The sequence below is a fragment of the Solanum verrucosum genome, unplaced genomic scaffold (assembly GCF_900185275.1).
Source record: "Solanum verrucosum unplaced genomic scaffold, falcon-dt-bn FXZP01000265.1, whole genome shotgun sequence".
Taxonomy (NCBI): domain Eukaryota; kingdom Viridiplantae; phylum Streptophyta; class Magnoliopsida; order Solanales; family Solanaceae; genus Solanum; species Solanum verrucosum.
In genome coordinates, this window is record NW_026019964.1 from 330859 (window position 1) to 352190 (window position 21332).

At 31.3% G+C, this 21332-nt stretch overlaps 1 pseudogene; it reads right to left on the reverse strand.

The window, feature by feature from the left end:
- Positions 1-12520: 12520 nt before the first annotated feature.
- LOC125814900 (putative UPF0481 protein At3g02645) lies at positions 12521-20457 on the reverse strand (annotated as a pseudogene).
- Between the last annotated feature and the right edge of the window lie 875 nt (positions 20458-21332).

A 21332-nucleotide genomic window follows, 5' to 3' on the forward strand; every position in this document is an offset into this window, starting at 1 on the left:
TGTAGTCTCACACCCTGCAGACGTTGCTTTCATGGCAAACTATCAGAAGTTCCAGAGAAGATTCAATCCTCAGAGATCTCCTCCAAATGTGGATGGACGGATCAATCCTAATTTTGACAAACTTAAGACATGGAAATTTTGAACTCATTGTAAGCTTACTAATCATGAGGTTGCTAATTGTTACAAATTAATTGGTTTTTCCTCAAATTTCAAATTCACAAAGTCCAAGAGGAACCCAAGTTTTGGTACCACTGCTGCCCAGGTTGGAACTTCACAACTACCTGATGGTATGTCCTCTGGACAATACTTCTCTCTTGAGCAATCCTTACATCTATTCCAGCTAATGTAAGATGCCAAGCCTAGCCAACAAAATGAGCAACAATCAGCTGTCAATGTCTTAGCCAATTGTGCTGGTATAATCAAACCCCTTCTCGATCCTACTACGTTTTCTTTATTCACCCATCTTGATTCACATTCATGGATTCTTGATTCAGGTGCTTCCGAGCACATGACTTATGAGTCTTCACTCCTTTTCAATCTCACTTCCTTATCCTCTCCTATATATGTTTGTTTGCCTAATTCCCATCAATTGAAAGTAACTCACAAGGGCAGTGTTTCTTTACTTCATGATCTAGTTCTTCATAATGTGCTTTATGTGCCTGATTTCAAGTTTAATTTATTGTCCGTTCATAAATTCACTACTCAACTAACCAGTATCTTGATTTTTTCTTCCTTTTGTGCTATATTGCAGGCCCCTTCTATGAAGAGGCCAGTGGTTCTTGGTGAAGTCCATGGTGGGCTTTATCTTCTCAACTCAACTCCACTCCAGTCCAACCATGTTCCCTCTTCCACTACTTCTCCTCAGGAGGACCATTTGGTTGCTAATACTCTTTGTAATGAGTCTATTTTAGTAGCTAATTCTAGTTCTATTTCAATTCCTTCAAAGCTTTCAGCTAATGATGTAAGCCTCTGGCACAATAGACTGGGGCATTTGCCCATATCTAATATGAAAAATCTTTCTATTTTTCACTATATCTGTATTTCTGATTCTATTGTTCCTTGTGATATTTGTTGCAAATCTCGCCAGGCTAAATTGCCTTTCCAATCTTCGATCATTTCCTCTAAGTCCATTTTTAATCTTATACATGTGGACACTTGGGGACCCTACAAGGTTTCAACTCACAATGGTTATCGTTATTTTTTAACTATTGTCGATGATTACAGCAGAGCCACTTGGACCTATCTTCTTAAAACCAAAAGCAATGCTTTCACCATTATAAAATACTTCATCGCCTTAGTGGAAAAACAGTTTAATAGTTTTGTCAAAATTATCAGGTTTGACAATGCTAAAGAACTTGGTTCAAGTTTGGCGAATTCTGATTTTCTTTCTTCTAAAGGCATTCTTTATCAAATAACTTGTGTTGGTACTCCACAGCAAAATGGTGTGGTTGAACGAAAGCATAAGCACCTTCTTGAAACCTGTCGTGCCCTTTTATTTCAGTCTCATTTACCTTCTATCTATTGGGGGGAATGTCTTCTTACAACTACTTATTTGATCAATAGGTTTCCATCTAGGGTTCTTGATTCACACACTCCTTATGAATTGCTTCTTGGGACAGTCCCTTCTTATGAATCATTACGAGCTTTTGGTTGTCTTTTTTATTCCACAACTTTGTTTCAATCTCGTTCCAAACTTGATGCGAGGGCTGTTAAATGTGTTTTCATTGGGTATCCTTTCAATAAAAAAGGATATAAGCTGCTTAATCTAGAGTCCAACCAAATTTTTGTCTCTAGGAATGTCAAATTCTATGAAAATATCTTTCCCCTCTCTGCTTTCGATATCTCGCTCACTCATTCTCCCCTTCTTCCATCCATCCCTGTTTTACCTGATTTCTCTGATTTGTCTACTTCGCCCATTTCTGTGGCTTCATCTCCTTCCCCTCATTCTGTTCCTACTCCTATCACAGATCATACTCCTCCTCCTATATCTCCACTATCTCTACCCTCCACTGTATCTCCACCTAGAAGATCCTCCAGAATTTCTCATCCTCCTAGCTACTTAGCAGATTATTTTTGCAATTCTGTTTACTACACTGGCCTTCACTCTTCTTGTTTCTCTGCTATTCCTACACCTCCTTCTCTCCATTTTTCTGCCCTTTCTGCCTCCAATAGGTCTCTCCTCTTTTCTACCTCTCCCATCTTTGAACATACTTCATATTCTCAAGCATGCCATCACCCTTGTTGGCAAGACGCTATGACTGCTGACTTTGCCGCTCTTGAGGCTAACCAAACTTGGCAAGTTGTTGAACTTCCTAATGGTCACAAAGCTCTCCCGTGTAAATGGGTCTACAAGGTTAAGTACCTTGCTGATGGTAGTGTCGATCGATATAAAGCTCTCTTGGTTGTTCGTGGGGATGTTCAAAGAGAGGGGATTGACTATACCGAGACCTTTTCACCTGTGGTCAAGATGACCACTGTTCGCTGTTTGTTGGCTGTTGTTGTTGCTGTCAAGAAGGATTGGAAAGTTTTTCAGCTCGATGTTAATAACGCCTTTCTCCATGGTGAATTGCAAGAGGAAGTCTATATGAGATTTCCACCTGGTTTGCCCCCGCCGAGTCCTAATCATGTTTGCAAGCTCACCAAATCCTTATATGGGCTCAAGCAAACTTCTCGTCAGTGGTATGCCCATCTTACAACAGCTCTCACTTTCAAAGGGTACTCTTGTTCATTAAATGACTATTCTCTATTTTACAAGACATCTGTTTCTGGAGTTTGTCTTCTTGTTGTCTATGTCGATGACATTCTCCTAACAAGGGATGACCTCAATGAAATTTTTCTCATCAACCAATTTCTTCATTCAGAGTTTAAGATTAAGGATTTGGGTACTGCACATTTCTTTCTAGGCATGGAGTTGCTCCGAGAGCCTCAGGGTCTCATTCTTACACAACAGAAATTCACTTTGGATTTGTTGTCCAAGTTTGATTGCTTGGATAAACACCCTGCAGCATCTCCTCTTGAACCATCCTCCAAACTTCATGCTGATATAGGTGATCTTCTCCCGGATCCTTCTGTTTATCGTCGCCTCATCGGTAAGCTCAATTATTTGACTCACACCCGACCTGACTTGGCTTTTGTTGTTCAACACTTGAGTCAGTACATGCAGACTCCCCGTGTTCCTCATTTTGCAGCTGCAACTCATTGCCTGCGTTATCTTCTATCCACCACTAGTATTGGTCTTTTTTTCTCCTCCGATCCCTCTTTCAAGTTGCTTGCTTTTTGCGATTCCGATTGGGGTTCTTGTTCGGAAACTCGTCGCTCTGTTAGTGGTTATTTTGTGAGTTTGGGTGGCTCCCCGATCTCGTGGAAATCGAAGAAACAACCTATTGTATCTCTCTCTTCCGCTGAGGCGGAGTATCGATCTATGAGTCGCGTGGTTGCGAAAATCACCTGGCTGGTGCATTTGCTTTCAGACCTCACTGTTTCTCCTACCCTTCCTGTGCCTCTTCACTCTGACAGTCAGGCTGCTATTCACATTGCTAAAAACCCGGTCTTTCATGAATGCACCAAGCATGTGGAACTCGATTGTCATTTCGTTCGTCAGTAGTTCCTCTCTGGGCTCATTTCTCTGATTTTTGTCCCTTCTACCTATCAGCTTGCTGACGTTTTCACCAAACCTCTTCCTGGTCATCTTCATCGCCGCCTCACCTGCAAGTTAGGAGTGGTCTCACACCCCTCCAACTTGAGGGGGTGTGTTGACACTGGTCATCATTCTCAATCTGAGGAACTCAATCTTACAGAACAAAGGCCTCAGACTCATGTTAAAGAGAAAGACTAATCATGCAGTTTTGGGCCATCTATGGGCTTCCACTTATAGAAGAGTGATGGGCCAAGTATTTTCCTCTCTCATAGAAAGACTCTGGATTCAACTATTATGATATTTTCTTTTTCTTTTATTTTATATAGAGAATAAAGTTTGTTATAGGATTGACCAATTGTAAATAGGACAGCTGGAGGTTAGTTATAGATTTAGGTTTCTTCTTTCTAGCATATATAGCAACGCTTGTACAGTGGATTGGATTATCACGTTTTTTCATTTTTCAATATCACAAGAGAAAATTCCCAAAGTTTTTCTTTTTCCTACAAAATGATATAAATTTTTCATTGTCGTGCAATTTGCTGAGTAGAAACCACCATAAGATGAAAGGTGTTCAGATCTACGAACATAAGATGGTAGGCGGTATATCATCTCCTATCTATCTATATAGATGTTTGAATTTGAAAACCCCTATAATTGTGTAAAAATGGGGAAGTTGTAACCATCTCCAAAATTGTAAAGTATTAATTCAAATTTTATGTATTTAAATTTCAATTTCTTAAAAAAAAATCCTTTCATAAAAGTAAGTTGTTCAATAAGAAATATGACGAAATAGTTTTTATAAAATTATTTCTATACGTTCCTGGAAAATTTTATATATGTTCCTCTTGAAGAGGGAAAATTTTATACAAAAAAAAGAGAGTTTTTTTTTTGTTAAAAAAATGTATTTCAACTCTAATCAATATGTTCAGTTATTCTTTTAATTAGTATACGTACCCGTGCGTTGCGTGGTCATTTTAATCATAATCGTAAATAATGATTTTTTTACAATTTTAAAATTCAACTATAGTAAATTGATATCATAAAGTTTGCATGAGAGTATGTTAGCATTTAGCACCTTGATAAGTTATAATATAATACTTATGTAAACAAAGAAATATATAATTATAAGTTCAGTTCATTGTCTAAATTTGTTAATAATTTTTTTAGGAGCATTTTTAAAAGTAAAATATAAATTTTAAAAATGGTAAAAAGTTAAAGTATTAGTAAAAAATAGATATTTTAGTATTTTTTTCAGTTATTTTTTCTTTTCTATTTTCTAGTGTTTTCAATTTTCATTTTTATCTTTAGATTTTAAATTAATTTTTTAATTTTAATAATTAATTTATATACCTGACGTTGTTTTTTAAAAAAACGCGTATAAATTAATTTTTTATACATGGTAAATTTGTCCTAGATTAAATTTTCTTAAAAAAATCTATTTAACGTGAATTGAAGTGGAGTTAAATAGCCAATTAATCTTTATTTGACATGTGTATTTTTATTTTAAATTATGAATTTAGAATATTTAATTAGTTAAATAATATTATAATATTTATAATTTAAAATTATAAAAATTTGTGGTGTTGACATTTGTCGTTTTTTTCTTCTCCAATTGATCTTTATTAATATATGTGTCCGCGCGTTACGCGAATAATTTAAAATGTAATAATTTTATAATTAAAAATAACTAATAAAATGTAGTATAAATTATAGGAACCACATATTATAAGTACTAAATAACAACCTATCCCTTCTAGCTTTCTATTTACCAAAAATCCCTTAAAAATGATGTTTGCGGGATACATAGCATTGTGCATGGGATACATTAGGTTTGGTACATTCTACATAGCGGGATACATAGCGTTGTGCACGGGATACATTAGATTTGATACATTCCACATAGCGGGATACATAGCGTTATGCACTGGATACATAGCGTTGTGCACGGGATACATAGCGTTTGATACATTCCTAAAATGTATTATGCACTTAATAATATATTTAATACATTATAGTAATAATAATATAATAATACAAATCATTAACTTATTTATTTAAGCACATTAATTTAATATTATTAGTACACGATTTAATCTATTGTACTACTATTATATCTATAGCTATATTAAATATACTTTTAGTTTTATAATATATTATATTGAATTTTTTCTAAAAATACCATTAATTTTCTGATTATTTTATTTTGATAAAAAATCAAATACATTAAATATGTTTATTTGTTTGTACTTTATTCTCTGTGTATGGTTTGAATAAAAAAAATTGATAATACTTTATTAACATCTAATATTCCATATGAAATATTTGATATCATAAGATTAAATGGCATGCTAATATATATATATATATATAGTATTAAATTTGTGTAAAAATATAATAGAAAATTAATTTAAAGGTAAAAATAATCTTAATTAATACAACTACTATATTAGATTTATTCAAAGTATGTACTGAATATTTTAAATTTGAATTTGAATTGTATCAGAAAATATATGAATGTGAATGAGAGATTATTGATTTGAACTTTTATCCGCAAAAGCATATTATGTGTGATTATAATTATCTTAAAATTAAAATTAAAATAATAAATTGAAAATTTAAAATTGTATTATATATTTTAATTTTTTAAAATAAATTAAAAATTGTTAAAGCAGATAATGTAGATAAATTGTTAAATTACAATCTATTAACTACAAAGTGAAAGAGTACCGAATTAAAAAGAATTTAGATTACATAAAAGTTCCTATTCTCCAATGCTACAAACTACAAAGTAAAGAGCATTAAAATTTTACATTTATTTTTTCAACTTCGATTTTTGATATTGTACCAAATATGAAAAGCATCAAAACTTGCATTTGTATTTCTAATTCTCTAATGACTTTTACCATATATATGGATAAATAAATTTTAAACAACAACAAACAATTGTTATTGTTTTTAAATTCAAAATCTTACTGATTATAATATTAATTTAGATAAATATAAATATAGGGAAAAAAAAGAAAAAAGGGAAGAGCAAAAAACTACTATTTAGCCACTAAAAAGAAGGTGCTTTACAGGATAAGATTAGTTACTTATTTTTTAAAATTCAAATTCATATTTCAAATTAATTATTTAAACAATTTTGATAATGTTTTATATAATTAGTAGAAACAAAATAACAATATGTCCTTGTTTCTCTCGCTACACAATCCTAAATTATAGCATCGTTATTTGTATGTGTAATAGTTATCTACCAAATATTTTGTGGAAATATATTTACAGAAAAATAGGCTAAATTGATTTGTGTTTAGATTTATGTAAATATAAACATAATTGGTAGTTCCTAAATTTTAGCAGCCAGTGTAGTAGTTATATATGTATTTTTAAAACGTGGGAAGTACTTTCTTTTTTAAAAAAAGGGTACAGTTATCTTTTTTTTCTCTTTGTTTTTGGCTTAAAATTAAAATATTTTCAGATTTAAAAAGATTTTCCATTTTTTAAAAAAAAATTCAGATTTAAAATATTTTTTATTATATTTTTAAATTTAATATGAATTATGTTTTAAATGACTCCATCGTGCATAAGTATTCTTCTCCTTTAAAAAAGATTGTTGTAGTTATTTTAGCCACATATTTATAATTAGTTAGTTAATAAAATTTTGTTCATTTTCTGATTTTACCTTCTTCTCCCCTTTTGTGTAAACTTAAAAGTATTCTTATCATTTAAAAAGATTTTTAGATTTTAGATTTAAAATATATTTCATTATTTAAACTAATAATTTAATTTTTATATATATTTATATACAAACATACATACATAGTCAATTTTTATATTTATATTTTATATTTAATAAAGAATTTGAAGTTTTTTAATTTTATTTTTCACATATGGGAGAAATTTACATCTGATTAAATGTGAAAATATTTAATAATTTTTAAAATTTTATTTTTCCTGTTTTATTTATTTTTACCCATTTGAAATAAGTTTTAAAAATAATTTTCACATGACTACGTATCTGCATGCAAAAAAAACTAAATATTAATTCATTATGAGCAATGTTACTTGAAAAAAGATAAGTCACATAAAAGCATAAAATAATTTTAATTTTTTTATATTCGTAATCTTTTTGCTCATAAAAAAATACATAATCAACATACATTATATATTGTAATTTGTAAGTGTCTTTTTGCTGAAAAGTCTATTGATATATGAATGCATCATGAACATTTGCAAAAATAAGTTGATACCACAATCTATTTTGGAAGTACTTTAGAAAATTAACTAAAGCTAACCATTTAAAGTATATTTTGACATAGAATAAAATAATTTTCAAAAAATATAGATATTGCATATTAAATATAAAAAGCATACTCTTAATCAGTGGTCCATAATCACTATAAGAAAATATTATTTTGGTAAATCTAATTGGAATTGTGTTTAGTTTAGATATTTAGAAACATACATAATATTCATTGAAACCACATATAACCAAGTAAACAAAATTAATTTGTTATATGTTCAATGCTTCTCATATAGTGACGTTTTTCAATAAATGGGCATATAATTTTTTCTTGATCAGTAACCTTAATTACAGGGATTCATCGCTGTCTTGTCCTTCTACATATAACAATATTCAAAAAAATAAATGCAATTAGACAAATTTTAAACTTACCCCACTAATAAAAATAAGTAATGACAGTAAAACTAAAAATCTATCTTAATTTAAAGGTAAACAAAACAATTTAACACCTGTAGGAGATAAAATTGACCTTGTAATTGTTAATTTGCTATAAAATCGGGTAAAAAAAAGGAATGTGACTTTATTTATTTTTTGCGGTATAGTTATTTTAGAGTGTGTACTATTATAATTTTAATTTTAATTTGTTAATTGTTAATTTTTTTTTTTGAATTTACCATTTGCAAATTAAAAATACTTTGAGTTCTGAATTATTTCAAGAAAAAAGAAAAATTCAAATGAAAATAACTATAAATATTAAATAGTAAAGTGTGGCACAAATTTAGGCATGTTTTATATTTAAAAATTAATATTACTTTCAATTAGTACGTTTTCATAATTTTTCCAGATTATTGCGTAATTTTTTTTTTCCTAATTTTCTATTTTAAAAGTTTAAAAATTTATTTGTATGCAAAAAAATTGTAACCGTATGTGTATCTATTATAAATTATGTGTATATATTATATATTTATTTTTTAATTTAAATGATTAATGTAAAAATCTTACAAAAATCAAATAAAAGAAAGAAAAAAAGTTATAAACCTGCATTGATTAATGTTGCACCTTTTTAGGACTCCAACATGAAGCACTGATGTGAAGTAAACTTTAAATTCTTAAATTCGATTTGAATTTACTATTTAAAATTCAAAGAAAGTACCATTGGATCTATATCTCGACTACAAAATGCTTTGATTGTTTTTCAATCTTTCCACCACTAAGAAGAAAAAAGAACGAATTTGACGATTGTCAAAATAAGAAGAAGAAAAAACGAATTTGACAATTGTAAAAACAGATTGCTTTGATCAAGAGCTTTTTTCCTTTAAATGTTCATAATAGAGAGAGTGGGTTAATGTCAATTTAAAGAATTTTTATAGTTATAGTTTAAATGTGGGAAGTTACTTTTTTTAAAAAAAATGGTACAGTTATATTTTTTAATAGTCAATTTAATTGACTATTTTGAAAACAGAAAAACTTATCCTCATTTTTCAATTTAAACTGCCTTGTATATTGAGTTTGAGTAGAATTGAAATTCATTGTTTGAAAGTTTTGCAACACTATTCGTATTTTTTTTTAAAATATAAAAAATTAATTGAGTATTAAAAAATCAGAAAAACTGCAACGGCTTTATATTTTGATTTTAAAAACAGAAAAACTTTTTTAATGTTGACAATTTTCATTATTAGGGTAACTTGATGACATGTGTTTACTTTTATTTCAAATTTTGAATTTACAATATTTAATTAATTATATAATATTTAATTATTAATTAATAATTATTTAAAATTTTGAAAATTTGTGGCACTGATATGTGTCATTTTTTCTTCTCCTATTATATATAGATATATTTGACATGTGTTTTTTAATTTTTAATTTTTAATTTAGAATATTTAATTAGTTATATAATATTTAATTATTTATAATTTAAAATTCTAAAAATTTGTAATACTGCCATGTGTCTTTTTTCTTTTCCTATTATATATAGATAGATTAGTTATTGAGCATATTCGTTGCACGTCTATCCCATATATTGTACATCTAAAAATATGTAGAACTTGTGCATACATTTTCTAATGAGCAACTTTCACATGTACCAAACATAAAAATCATATTTGTATGCTACAGCTATAGTTTGTATAATTGCTCTCCATAGCAAACTTTATGTTTGCTATGGAGTATCAGATTGTATAATTCGCTGGCTCCTCTTCAAATTTGTATAATTTCGCTGGCAGACCATTTGTATAAATAGTTGTCAGCCTCTCGTTTGTATAAATCGATGGCAACCTCTCAATTCAATTTTATGTGTTTGTATAACTACATAAAATTTGAATTTGTATACAACTGAATCGAAATGAAACGTTTGTATATCAATTCTCTCTCTCTCTCTCTCTCTCTCTCGCTTTATACAAACATAAATTATACATTGTATTTTGTATAATCTGTGTTTGTATAAAGCGAGAAAGAGAGAAAGGCAAAAGAGAACTGGGCAGGGGAATATTTGTATTGTATAATTATAAGTACTGTATAGGACGAAGATATATGTATTTACATGTATATATACAAATTTCTCTCGCTTTATACAAACAGAAACACAATTTATACATTTGTTTGTATAAAGCGAGAGAGGCGAGAGAGACTGGCGAGCGAGAGAGGGAGAGTGGCGAGCGAGAATTTCAGGGAGAGAGGCGAATGACAACAGTTTGCTACGGGATATAATTAAATCAAACTGTGATTATAACATTTAATTTGAATTAATAGTTTGTTATTATATACAATTTTCCCTTTTCTAATTAACAATATGTTATTGTTACTTTTAGTTAGTAATTTAAATACATAAAAAGTTAAGATATTCACTTTTTGTTATATTTCAAACTTGACGATACAATAGTTTTCTTAAGTAGAAATGTGATGAAACAAAAGAATCGAAAGATATTGACAGTCTAAAGATTAGGTTTGATATTAGAGAAATTTATTTTTTGAAATTGTTGTACAACTTCTCCAGTATCATTGTTTTAAACATAATTTTCCATAAGTATATAATGTACAGCGCTTATGATAAAACTTATTCTTGTGAATACACATCAACAAACCGCTGTAAATTCTCAATAATAATAACAACAAAATAATAGAATGCTATTCAATGAGAGGAAACAAGAAACATAAACATTACACAAAACAAATAAAAGAAACAAGAGAAGACAACATATAAATTTTCTCATTTTTAAAAACTATTTTAAGTGTGTACAATGTTGTGTCAAATGTCAATATTTATTGAATATGATTGAGGAACACAAAGAGTTGTCATGAATATGACATTAACCCATTTGAGATCATGGATGAGAAGTGCAAGTAAAATCATAATGAACATAAGTGAGAGTTATTATATTTATATAATATAGAGTTAGTGGATATAGATGATTCATGTATTAATATGATGATTTACTATTTAATATTTTGATTTATTAAATAGTTTATAACATTTTAATTTAATATAGAGATAAAATGCTAATCTAAATTTTGGCTAACATTCTTAGTTTCTTACCATTTTTAATATAATATGATGATTTAATGATATGATATAATATTTTTTTTTAGTATTCTTTTCAAATCTTGATCCACTTCCAACCTTGCATTTAATACAAAAAGATAAAAAAAAAAGGTGCTGCATGTATGTTGATTGAGAGAGACCTCATCTTTTTTTAGTTTGATGAAGAAGTGAACTTTGGTCATCTATTGGGTAATCTCAATAGAGTGTGGCATCCCTCTTTGATAACTTTCTTTTCTTGATGTATAATTCCTACAAAAGAGATATCATTATTAAAAGATTATTAATTTTTCACTGAATTTTTCGCGGAAAGATATTTAGTAGTTATTTTCATAAATATTTTGATTGGATCATATTGGTGAGAAAATAATAGTTATATTTTCATATGAAAAAATTAGAAAGTTTCTCACTGTTTCCGTGAGAATCTATTTTCCACCATGCATTTTTAAATTTAGATGGTTTCTTTCCATTGGTATTTCTTTGATCTATTTTTTGGTAACAAATTTCCTAATAAACTTGTCAGTATTTATATTAAGAAATTTATAAATAATGTATTCAAAATTTAGTAGGTTATATTTTCAAAAATTTAAAATTCATGATGTGTTTGATTCTAACCAATTTAACTCTACGACTCCCAACATTGAACCGAGACCCAATTCCCAACCCTAATTTCATATGTGGAACTTGAACCTGACCCGACTCTCAACATAGGACTTGAGACTTGACTCAGATTCGAGACCCTACTCTTGACCTTGAACTGACTTCTAACCCCGACTCGAGACTCGACCTCCACCCGGGACCCAAGATCCGACTCTCGATCTCGAATCGACCCTGATCCTGACTTGAGACAACCTGACTCCTGATCATGATCCCACCTCTAAGTTTGTATATGGATATCCATACTTGTTAATATTCTTATGAGTTAAAACTAGATTGAAACATATATTTACTCAATTGAAACATATTTTGGACTTTTTACCCAAAAAAGTAAAAGAAATATAATATGGACTGAAATTGTCAGCTCTAAACCTACCCAACAATGGATGTGTGACACAATATTATGCTCTATCAACACACACATTGCATAATGAGGAAACACTCACTTATCAACAGTTGTGTTACATAGTTACAACAAAAAGTACTTCTTAACAGGACCTGTGAAAGTTAGAATAGTTTGCATAGTTGTGAGTATGAGGAGTATGATGACTGCCACAATTGAAGCTCTTACCCAAGGACTACTAAAATAATTGTGCAACAAATTTGCCTTCATTTTGTTCCATGGTTTTTCACAATGTTCAACTGCTTTTTTGAATTCTTCACTGTAATAGAAGTTGGAATAAACACCGACCCCATTTTCGATTTTGTTGAAAAGGCCAGCCACTTCTTTGTCCTCTCCCATTCAATTCTCTATGATTCCTTTCTGGCGAAGCAAATTAACATCTTTTTCTGAGTCGATAAGATGATCCATGAAAGTTACATAATCACTGAAATATGTAGGTAGTACATCATATGATTGTTGCTCATAAGCAATGAAATTTCGTAAGAAGGTTTTCGTATAACCAAAGGCTTCAAAATAGGGGATTTTCATCAATCCATTCTCGAATGTTATATCAAATAAACTTGTGGTATCCCCACCATTGTCTTATTTATAACAATATCCAACTTTAACGAAGCTAACTCCAGCTTCGGAAAGCTCTGTTGCATTTGGCATGGCCTTTTGTCGCGTTATGTCATATTTAGGTTTTTCCACAAAATTCTGGCCATGACATGAAAATATGTGTACTACATGAAGTAAGTGTTTGATATTTCCTGCATTACAAAATTCTGTCTCTGTAAAGGATATACGGATCATGTTTGGTAAGTCAACAAAAAAGATAAACGAAACATTTGCCAATAACAACAATTGTAATTCATCATCTTGCTTTGTCATGTGATGAAGATGGTTGAGGAAAAAGAAAGGAAGTTAACAACATTTGACAAAATTCATGACTATCATTACCAAGGTCTTCTATATCGTCGTAACACTTAAGTGCTTTTTCCTTCAATTCCTCCAATTCACTGATGCAAATTTTGTTGGGTTTAGCAAGGTGTGAATGGGAAATAAAAAGAGAAAACGGAAAGAGGAAGAACCAATGAAAGCGGGGGAACCAATTTTGGAGGGAAAATGAAAAGTGATTGCAAAGTGCAAATGAAAAGTCATTTTTACCATATTGGTAGAACAAAGGAAATTGTTGTCCTTATATTAGGAAACACTTCCTTTAGTTCTTAAAGGGTTAAGAAAGTGCTGCCCCCTCGCGCCGTCGTCGTCGCTCGCTTGGCCTCGGCCTCAGATTTGGATTGATTGATAATATTTTTGGACAAAATTTATTTAATCAATCTTGTTAATTCATTTCCTTTCTCTTATAAATTAATTCAGAATGTTAGTTAAATAATAGAATTAATTTGGCGCAATGGAATTTATTTGAAATTCATGTGCAACGGTAATAACGTTCTGAAGGGACCTGTTCCTTCCGAAAAGTCGTTATTTTTCCCAAAAGACACAACGTTCTGGAAAAAAAGGGTCTGAACAAAATTGTTTGAATAGACGCATTCCTTGCTGTAAATGGCTATAAATAGAGATGTTTTTTCCGGTTTTCTTTACTGAAATTTTTTCTCTCTGCATTCATTTCTTACATAAACAAAATTGTCGATCGACTGAGTCTGTGTGTACTCTTGTTGCTGTTCTTACCTTCGCTGAAGTTATTGAAGTTTGAGGTACCGCTACTTCTTTAACAGGTTAATCCGTTTTATCTTGGGAGGAATTAATTTGCAACCTCGGGTACATTGAGGGGATTAAATTTCTTAAGGAAACACAGTGATTTCTGTGGACTCGGATTAAAATCATTCTGTCTATTTCATCTATTTTTGTTTCTGTATTTTTGACTAACCTGAATACAGGAGATAACAATCTTAAGAAATTTAAAGTTTCTGTATTTGAGGTTTCTGGAGATTAAAACCTTATGGTTTCTACTATGTTTGAATTTTTAAAATTCATTCGATTAACGATTAAAAGAACATAAAAAATTTATCGTTAAATCAGAAACAGTCTGTGTAAGGATTTATTCTTTACTGTTAGTATTTCACATACTAAAATTGTCTGCCATTTGTGACAGAAAGATGACTAATTCAAGTCAAGTAATTGCTGGAACAGTAAGTGCTGCAACAACATCGGTTGCACACAATCGTTCAACTGCTACCCTAGCACCGGCTGAGAAACCTGCAAAGTTTTCTGGAGTCTACTTCAAGAGATGACAACAAAATATGTTCTTCTATCTAACTACGTTGAGTCTGCAGAGGTTCATTAATGAGAACGTTCCTGTTATGTTGGATGAAACTCCGCCTGAAGAGCGATTCTTGGTAACAGAGGCATGGACACATTCTGATTTTTTGTGTAAAAATTATATTCTAAGTGGCCTGCAGGATGATCTGTACAATGTGTACAGTAATGTCAAAACCTCAAAAGAACTCTGGGATGCTTTAGAAAAGAAGTACAAAATAGAGGATGTCGGAATGAAGAAGTTTATTGTGGCAAAGTTTCTGGACTATAAGATGATAGACAGTAAGACCGTCGTCACCCAAGTTCAAGAATTGCAGGTCATAATCCATGATCTCCTTGCTGAAGGTATAAAATTATTTAATACCTATGTTGGAAATATTAAGTCTATTCTTAATACTCACATAATCTTTAATGTAGGATTGGTTGTGAATGATGCTTTTCAAGTGGCTGCCATTATTGAGAAGTTACCTCTATTATGGAAGGACTTCAAAAACTAGTTGAAACATAAACGCAAGAAGATGACTATTGAAGATCTCATGGTAAGGCTGAGAATCGAAGAGGACAACAAGGCCTCAGAAAAGAGGTCACATGGTAATTCAGCAATATCTGGAGTAAATATTGTTGAAGAAGATCCCACAAAATCAAAGAAAAGAAAGAAAACATCTAGTCCAAAGAGCAATCCTCCTAAGAAGAAATTCAATGAAAGCTGCTTCAACTATGGCAAACGTGGTCATAAGGCTACTGAATGTAGGGGTCCCAAGAAGGACAAGAAGAAGGATCAAGCAAATTTGGCTGAATCCAAAGGAGAGATGGATGATCTTTGTGCAATGCTTTCAGAATGCAACTTGGTTGGAAATCCAAGAGAATGGTGGATAGATTCTGGTGCCTCATGCCATGTTTGTGCCAACAAAGAATTATTTTCATCATATACTCCAGCACCTACAGACGAGAAGTTGTTTATGGCAAACTCCGTTGTTACAAAGGTGGAAGGAACTGGCAAGATTCTCCTAAAGATGACATCAGGCAAGGTGGTGACTTTGAACAGGGTCTCGTATGTTCTGGAATTGTGAAAGAACTTAGTTTCTATACCAGTTCTGACTAAGAATGGATTCAAATGTGTATTTGTTTCTAATAAAGTTGTAGTAAGTAAGAATGAGATGTATGTAGGAAAAGGTTACCTCACTGAGGGCCTTTTTAAACTCAATGTAATTGCAGTTGATATGAATAAAGATTCTGCTTCTTCTTACTTTCTTGAGTCTAAATGTTTATGGCATGAACGTTTGGGACACGTTAATAACAAAACCTTGCGAAAACTGATTAACTTAAATGTTTTGCCTAAATTGAATGCAATAAATCAAAATGTCAAGTTTGCGTTGAATCTAAGTATGCTAAGCATCCTTATAAATATGTTGCAAGGAATTCATATCCCTTAGAACTAATTCACACCGACATTTGTGACATGAAGTCAACACCAACACGTGGTGAAAAAAAGTATCTCATAACTTTTATTGATGATTGCACTAAATATTGTTATGTCTATTTGCTAAATGGTAAGGATGAAGCAATAGATGCATTAAGGCAGTATAAACTGAAGTTGAAAATTAGTTGGATAGAAAGATCAAAATGATCAGAAGTGATAGAGGTGGAGAATATGAATCTCCATTTGCAGAAATATGTTTGGAAAATAGAATAATCCATCAAACTACTGCTCCTTACTCTCCACAATCTAATGAAATTGCATAAAGGAAAAACCGAACTTTAAAGGAAATGATGAATGCCTTACTTATAAGTTCAGGTTCACCACAAAACTTGTGGGGGAAAGCTATCCTTACAGTAAATCGAATACTCAATAGAGTGCCTCACACGATGACACATGTTATTCCATATGAGAAATGAAAAGGTAGAAAACCCAACTTGAAATATTTCAAAGTGTGGGGGTGTCTTGCCAAGGTCCAGGTTCCTATACCTAAGAGGGTGAAAATAAGGCCTAAGACTGTGGATTGTGTATTCATTGGATATGCCACAAATAGTAAGGCATGTCAATTTTGGTTCATAAGTCTGAACATCCGGATATTCATGATAATACGGTAATGGAATAAGATAATGCTGAATTTTTTGAACATATCTATCCGTATAAAACTAGACTTGAGTCATCTAGTGGGGGGTCTAAACAACCTCGAGAAGAACCAAAAGAGAATGCAACCAATGAAGAGAGTCCAAGGCGCAGTAAACGTTAAAGGACAACTACTTCATTTGGATCTGATTTTGTAGCATTCCTTCTTGAAAGTGAGCCTCAAACATTCAAGGGAACGATGTTGTCTAGCGACTCAACCTCTTGGAAGGAGGCTGTCAATAGTGAGATTGAAACAATCTTAAGCAATCATACTTGGGAGTTGGTTGATCTTCCTCCAGGGAACAAACCCTTGGGTTCAAAGTGGATCTTCAAAAAGAAGATGAAAGATGATGGAACTATTGACAAATATAAAGCAAGACTTGTTGTCAAAGACTTTAGACATAAATAAGGTCTTGATTATTTTGACACATACTCGCCAGTGACTAGGATTACATTAATTCGGATGTTAATTGCCCTAGCTGCAGTATACGATCTTGAAATTCATCAAATGGATGTGAAAACCACCTTCTTAAATGGAGAGCTGGAGGAAGAGATCTACATGGAACAACCTGAGGGCTTCGTAGTTCCCGGCAAAGAAAAGAAAGTATGCAAACTTGTTAAGTCACTTTATGGACTAAAACAAGCACCGAAACAATGGCATGCAAAGTTTGATCAAATCACGTTGTCAAATGGATTTAAGATCAATGAGTGTGATAAATGTGTTTACATTAAAGACACTACGGATCAGGAAGTCATTGTATGCCTATATGTGGATGACATGCTAATAATGAGCAAAGACATTGCCAATATAAAAGCTACTAAGCATATGCTTGCTAGTAAGTTTGATATGAAAGATCTAGGAGTAGTCGATTTGATATTGGGAATAAAGATTCACAAAACTCCTAATGATCTAGCATTGTCTCAATCTCATTATATTCAAAAGGTACTTGAAAAGTTCAAGTATTTGAATTTCAAAAAGCCAAAGACCCCAATTGATGTGAACCTTAATCTTCCTAAGAATAAGTGTGGAAGTCAGTCTCAATTGGATTACGCCAGAGTATTGAGAAGTTTGATGTATGTCATGAATTGTACACGACTAGACATAACCTGCGCTATAAGTAAACTGAGTCGATACACAAGTAATTCCAATCAAAATCATTGGTTGACAATGAAAAGAGTTTTGGGGTACTTAGAAGACATTCAAAACTATGCTTTGCATTACAACAAATATCCAACAGTTCTTGAAGGATATAGTGATGCAAATTGGATTACTGGGTCAACTGAAACAAAATCCACGAATGGATATGTTTTCACTATTGGTGGAGGAGTAATATCTTGGAAATCATCCAAACAAACATGTATAACTCGCTCTACAATGGAGTCAAAATTCATCGCCTTAAACAAGGCAGGTGAAGAAGCTGAATGGCTTCGGAATTTCTTAGAAGATATTCCGTTTTGGCCCAAACCAATGGCCCCTATATGCATACACTGCGATAGTCAAGCTGCAATAGGAAGGGTTGGAAGCGTTATGTATAACGAGAAGTCTCGTCACATAAGACGAAGACATAACTCTGTTAGACAACTACTCTCTAGTGGAATTATCACAATTGACTATGTAAAGTCAAAGGATAATGTGTCGGATCCACTTACAAAAGGCCTAACTAGAGAGGGAGTTGAGAGATCATGACAGGAATGGGACTATGGCCGAGAACAAGTCATCGTGGCGGTAACTCTACCTAGAAGACTAGAGATCCCAAGATCTAGGTTCAAGGAGATCAAACAAAGTCATAGATGACGGCTTCAGATTTGGATTTGGATTTGGCAAATGATGTGATTGATTGATAATATTTTTGGACAAAATTTATTTAATCAATCTTGTTAATTCATTTCTTTTCTCTTATAAATTAATTCAGAATGTTAGTTAAATAACAAAATTATTTGGCGCAACGAAATTTATTTGAAATTCATGTGCAACGGTAATAACGTTCTGAAGGGACACGTTCCTTCCGAAAAGTCGTTATTTTTCCCAAAAGACACAACGTTCTGAAAAAAATGGGTCTGAACAGACGCATTCCTTGCTGTAAATGGCTATAAATAGAGATGTTTTTTCCGGTTTTCTTTACTGAAAATTTTTCCTCTCTGCATTCATTTTCTTACATAAACAAAATTGTCGATCGACTGAGTCTGTGTGTACTCTTGTTGCTGTTCTTACGTTCGCTGAAGTTATTGAAGTTTGAGGTACCGCTACTTCTTTAACAGGTTAATCCGTTTTATCTTGGGAGGAATTAATCTGCAACCTCGGGTACAGTGAGGAGATTAAATTTCTTAAGGAAACACAATTGTTTCTGTGGACTCGGATTAAAATCATTCTGTCTATTTCGTCTATTTTCTGTTTCTGTATTTTTGACTAACCTGAATACAGGAGATAACAAATTTCCATATCAAGCGCCTCATTTCGTTGAAGAAACCGTTGTAGGTACAATAGTTTGTACTTTTCCATTGGACGAAGTTGAGGATTTTTCTTATGGTAAGGACCTATAGAGACCATCTTTGGTGTATAAGCAGCTGGATTCGATTCACATAGCCTCATATTTATTTTGAATATGGTTCACATTTTAATAGATGAATTGTCTAAATCCCTATACATTTCATCAACTCTTTCCTTTATGTCGATTAAATGATTCACTTTCCTCCCTTCTTCTATCTGTAACAGAAGAGTAGGAAATTTTAAAATGTTTATTAGAAGCACTATGCAATAAGCAAGCAATTACATTATTTTGCTTGGGGAAAAAGGACAAAAATATCCTTCAACATTGTGATCTAGTAAAAAAAAGTGATGCATATTTACCCTTTTTGTTAATAAGATGAATTTAAGAAAAAAAAAATCCAAAATTGTTTTTTTTTTAAAAATCTCAAAAGTATCACATGACTTTAAAATATTACCATACAATTTTGTTTACCCTTCCAGACCCGACTCAAATAAAAAAAATTCAAAAGGTATAAAGCCATGGTTAGTGAATGTGTTAGGACCACGAGGTATACTCAAAATTACAAGAAAGGAAAATTTGTTTCCAAAATTCTACAATCTCTTGAAATTCATGCATGTAGCAAAAGATTATATATTTAAGGGAAAAATGACAAATATATCTCTGAACTATTGTAAATGGTATGCAAATATCCTCCTCTATACTTTCAGGACATCGGTGCCCCTGCCATTTAAAAACTAGAGCATATATACCCTTTATAATAATGGATATACACATGTTATAATCCTATCCACCGATCTGACAATTATTAAATATCGGATCGCCGAATAAAATTGTGCCACGTGTCCTTATATAGTCTTCCGTTAGAGTGAAAGGCATATATACTCTAGTTTTTGGATGACAGGGACACCAATGTCCCAAAAATATGACGGAGGATATCTGCATAACATTTACGATAATTCTAAGATATATTTGTCTTTTTTCCCTATATTTAATTTCCAAATGAAAAATGGGCTAATGAAATCTAAAAAAAAATTATATAGTTGAGAGAGACCTCATCTTTTTTAGTTTGACGGAAGCAATGGAATTTGATCATCTATTGGGGTAATCTCAATGGAGTGTGTCATCCTTCTTTCTTCAACTCTAATTCCTACAAAAGATAGTTTTTAAAAAAAAAATCCAATTCATTACAAAGAAAAGACAAAGCAAAAAGGGAAATTAATTCTAATTATGAAAAGAACCCTATATACTGTGTTGTCATAACTTGTTAGAAAAATAAACTATTTTTTTTATCAGAAAGGAATATATACACAATTAATATATATGTATAAAGTACATACATAAAGTCACATTAGGTAGCAAATTAAGGGATCGTTTGGTACAAAGATTAATAACCTAGGGATTAGTAACACAGGGATTAATAATGCAAAGTTTATTTTTATCAAGTGTTTGATTCATTATTTCCCACCTCATCTTGTGTTTGGATTAAAACTCTATAAATAGCTTCTTTCCAATTATACCCTTGAATTATTAGGTAATTCGGTCAAGGTAGATAATTGTTGGATAATTTTTTTTTTTTATGGCCTTCTAACAAGCTATGAGAAGAACAATTTTGTTATCATGTTTGCTATTTTTTTCACTTGAATTATTTGAGGATAAATAATTGTCATCTTAATAAATTGATCACTCATAAAATGTCATTTTTCAATTTTAAAAAGATAAACCATCTACTTTTAAAATCGAAAAGACGGTTAACAATGGTAAAATTGAATAAACCATCTACATTTACACATAAAAATTGCAAGTTGTAGTTTTAATATGTATGTATGTTTTAAATTTTTCAAAATAGAAATAATTAAAAAATCACACAAAAAAATAAAAAATAAAAACTAAAATTATATATATATATATATATATATATATATATATATATATATATATATATATAATACATTCGATTAAGATCACAAATGTCATGTACAAATAAACAACTTACATTTCA